The 4692-nt window shown below is 31.1% G+C and overlaps 1 long non-coding RNA gene across 1 annotated transcript; it reads right to left on the bottom strand.

Moving 5' to 3' along the window:
• Positions 1-302: 302 nt before the first annotated feature.
• Positions 303-3925, bottom strand: LOC111691853. The gene is made up of 3 exons (XR_002763070.1): positions 3913-3925; positions 3802-3805; positions 303-1635 (listed from the first exon to the last, which is right to left on the bottom strand). It is a non-coding gene; the product is annotated as an uncharacterized LOC111691853 (long non-coding RNA).
• Between the last annotated feature and the right edge of the window lie 767 nt (positions 3926-4692).

The following is a 4692-nucleotide window of genomic DNA, read 5'->3' as shown; positions in this document are numbered from 1 at the left end:
TGCTTATTGTTGGAGATGGACCCAACAAATCTTATAACATGACTATGCTCGATAGGGAACCTTCTATCCAAATATGAAAAAATAAACAAGGTGTTCCTTTTAAAATAACAAAATAACATTCGCGGCCATTTTGTTTGGACTTGATTTGTTTTTCTACTATCATTTTCGAGAACTTCATAAAAAATCGTGCAACTTTTGTATTTCGCATTTTTTTATTACTATACTATACTATACTATACTATACTATACTATACTATACTATATTATACTATTTTTATTACTTAAGAATAACGTATTTATTATTAGAGATTTATTTACTAATCACCGTTTTCTAATTTTTGTTCTTTTTTTAGGTATCAATTTCTAGGACGACGACACTGATGGTGACGCCACTACTTCGGGACCAAAAGAGATAGAAAACACAACGTCGCACTGGATACATGAAGAGCTGACGACTACTTCATATAAAAACCGATAAATCCATTTTTATGATTTCGACAAAAATCCCCTAACACCTTTACTTTTACCTTTTTTACTTTGCAACGAATTTTTTTTTGTTTTCAAGATTTAGACAGATCTACTTCCGTCCGTGTATTTCAATGTATACCTGCTAATTTTTCAGACCATGAATAATAAAAAATATTTCATTTTGTAATAAATTTATCAAAATAAAAGTAAAATTTAATTGTGTTCTTCCAAAAACTACGACAGTAAAATAAAAAACAACGATTGCAATGCAAGACATTTTCAATAAATTTACCTATTTCAAACGCGAAATAACTTAATATTTACAATCGACTCTCCGAAAATAATCATTGAAATATATTTAACTTATTAAAAATTAAAATTAAATCAAAAATGTTACAGCCGACAACTTTTTAAAAAAGCTAAATCGTACTAAGGTTAATTGGTCTAAAACCCAAGGAAACTACCAATGAAACATATGTATTTCCAAGGTAACGTTTGGGGCGGTACAGTTTTATTAACAAAATTAAATACGAACACCCTGCATGTTTTATCGGGACAACCTCTATATGTATTGTGAAATTACAAACAAGACCTTCGATCATGAATGATTATAAACCCCGTGACCAGTAACTTCGTCTGGAATAGTAATTAGGTTTTAGCGGCTGGTGATTGGTGTAACTTTGAGTGTAACCTGAGATTTATCCAACAAATCAGCGATTGCGTTATCTCGAACGTAGACGTTATGATTTAGAGATTTTGATTTGACGTTGACGGTACCAGTAATGTGCAATATTGCGCGAGGCTTATAAGACAAATCTACCCGTTTGAATATACGTATTTGTTTATTTAAAATATATTTAGACTATTTAAACTTCAACACCTTGTATCTTCACAACGAAGACTTCGAAGACAAAAAATTCAAAAGAATTGGAAAATTAGGACCAATAGTTATAAAAAATCCCGTCACTGCGAAATGGGCCTTTTTGGATAAATTTATTACGTTTATATTTAATCAATCAAATGGATGATATATAAATCAAAAATTTCAACACTAACCTTAGATTTTTCAGCGGCCTCACGATCCTCCTTGCTATCGTCACATTAGAGCGTCATCCCGGGGATTTGTTCGTAATCCGTATAGGTATCTGGTGTAGTACTTAAGGAAACCTGGAAAAAAAATATTACAATTGAGATTTTCTTAAATATCCTCAAATATACAGAGGGATTAATGCGACTACCCATTTATACCGATAGTTTTTTAACAATATTTTGTAAAAAGAAAATTAAAATCCACAAAACATGAAATATATGTTTGTTTTTACTGTTATTTAATAATTGCATCCTGAAAGAAAGACTGCCTCAGAAAAATATACAGCATATCCGGAAGTGAATGAGACGTACCTTCTTCAAGGATAGCTTCCTTGGATGAAAATAAACTCATTTAGACCAATAACATTTTGTCAAGACAAAAAATAAACATGTTTTAAAACAGATATTTTAGATAACTGTGTCGTTGCTAGACATTTCAATATTTTTTTTCTTTTTTTGAGATAAGCCACTATGAATTTGAATTTATATTTTTACTTAAAAATTAGTAGTCCCAAAGAACAATTTAAAGTTTTTTTTGACAGTCTGTGGGGCATTTAGAGATAATAATATATGCTAATATAATTGACCTTTACTTTTACTTTGCAACGAATTTTTTTATTTTTTTTTAATATTTAGACTGATTTACCCCAATTCGATTTTAATGTATATCTGCCAATTTTTAAAAATGCCAAAATTTAATTGTGTTCTTCCAAAAACTCCGACAATAAAATAAAAAACAACGATGTGTAAGACATTTTTAATAATCTACCTATTTCAAACGCGAAATAAGTTAATATTTATAAACGACTACCCGAAAATATTTATTGAAATATATTCAAATTATTAAAAATTAAAATTAAATCAAAAATGTTTCTTAAAATAGCTAAATCGTACTAACACAGGGTTAATTGGTCTAAATCGGTTTCCCTTAACCCAAGGAAACTACCGATGAAATATATTTCCAAGGCAACGCGTTTGGGGTAGTACAGTTTTATTAACAACATTAAATACGAAACACCCTTCATGTTTTATCCGGACAACCTCTATATGTATTTTGAAATATAAACGGGGATTTCATAAATAGATTATAAGCCCCGAGGCCAGTAACTTTGGAACAGTAATTTTATTTTCTTCACGTTGCCAATGAAACTTATTGAAACAGCAAGATCGAGATTACGTTAAAACATAATATTAGCTTTTACCGGCTGGTGATTGGTGTAACTTTACCAGAGATTTATTTAACAAATCAGCGATTGCATTTTCTCCAACGTACATACTAAGGTTTTTGGATGTGCTCTTCTCAAATATAATAATTTTGTTCCTATAACGCTTCCTATATGGTGTTATTGCCTTTTCGGATTCTACGTGAAATTTGAGGGTCACTTTATTAAATACCTATTCCCTGTACCTAGGAGTTATAAAATTGGAGTTATTAATTTTTTAAAAATTACCACGGTTTCTCCAGAAATCTGCCGCTGCTTTACAAATATTACTGAAAAGACTGATGTTGCCAGTTTTCTTTTACGGCTAAATGTACTCCACATGGTTTGAAAAAATTGCAAAAAGATGACTACGATTTTTCAGTAAAAATACCTACTTTACAAGTATATGTGGAAAAACTGCTGTTGCTAACTTTTTCTTACGGCAAAATGTGCCCCTTGTACATTTTCGAATTGATTCTTCGAACTGTTTTTCCGGACTGAATCATTAACGTTTTACAATGAAAGGAACGTTTTATTTCTTTCACCCTTTTTTTACTATTCCACAACAAAAAATTTTTCCTTTCGTTTTATAAAATTAATCGTTCGGTCCGAAAAAACGATTCGAAGAATCGGTTTGAAAATTTATAAGGCTTTTGAGGATACTTTCTGATGTAAAAGCAGCTGCCAACTATTTGTCTTTCCACCAATATTGACCCAGTTGACAAAAAAAACTGTCCAAAAAATTGAAAATTACAAATATCTCTAAAAGTAGTAACGGCAACCCTGACAATGTTTATACGGCTCGGAGGGAAATTTCATTCTGCATCTCCACGGAGCCTCGCATCTGGCAAATTTCTCCTCAAAAAATTAACATCTCAAATTTTACTTAATAAAGTGACCCTCAAATTTCACGAAGAATCCGAAAAGGCAATAATAGATAGAGCGTCCCGTTTAAAATAAGGAAGTTGGTATAAACTTCCGGTATAACCGGAAGCGTTATAGGAACAAAGTTATTATATTTGAAAAGAGCACACCCAAAAACCTTACTGTGCTAATTTTCAAAATTTAAATCGAAGTAAGTTCTGAAATAATTAGACAGCAAAATGAAGGTACTTACTCCACATGGTTTGAAAAACTACAAAAAAATTACTACGATTTTTCAGTAAAAATTCCTCTACTTTACAAATATAGGTGGAAAAACTATTGTTGCTAGCTATTTTCACAGTAAAATGTGCCCCCAAAAGCCCTCTAAAAGTTTTCGGATTCATTCTTCGAACCGTTCCACAGTGGGGCAGAATCCCAAAAAGCTGGCCAAAAGTCAAAAAATAAAGTTTCTAATTCGGCAATTTTTACTGTTGGATTGGTTAGAGTAATATCCCAAGTCTCAGAATCCATTACTATTAGGGTCAAATTCCCTATACCTGCTTCTTAAATCACAAAGGCGACCGCTGCTCGAGGAAAACCTGGCTCGCGCATAGGAACAGAAGTAATAGTTGTGTTTAAATGGTTATAAAATTTCGTAGAGTTCACCGATTTATCTCTAACAAAATGGAATCAACTCATAAATGTATATAGATTATGAATATGTAGGTTAAAATACTCGTTATTTTTATAAAAAATAGAAATTGGCTACCAAACTTACGTGAATTTTACGTTATAAAATGAAATAAGAATTTAGTTTTGAAGAAAAAAGTTTAATAATTCTGCAGAATTCTATCATTTAACTTATTGGACAAAAAAGATAAAACTATTATCTGTAAACTAAAAAAAAATCAACTGCCTATAAGTGCCTACCAACTTTTAGTATAATTTTTTATAAAATGTAGAGTAAAATGAATTTCGTCTTCTCTGGACGACGCAAGACATGGGAAGATTGCAGATAAGGACGAAATTGTGTCAACTTTAGAAGATTCGACGGATGCTACAAATGAAG

This window comes from Anoplophora glabripennis, unplaced genomic scaffold, assembly GCF_000390285.2.
Source record: "Anoplophora glabripennis isolate ALB-LARVAE unplaced genomic scaffold, Agla_2.0 scaffold587, whole genome shotgun sequence".
Taxonomy (NCBI): domain Eukaryota; kingdom Metazoa; phylum Arthropoda; class Insecta; order Coleoptera; family Cerambycidae; genus Anoplophora; species Anoplophora glabripennis.
The sequence above is the reverse complement of the archived record's forward strand: the minus strand, read 5'-3'. Positions and strand labels throughout refer to the sequence as shown.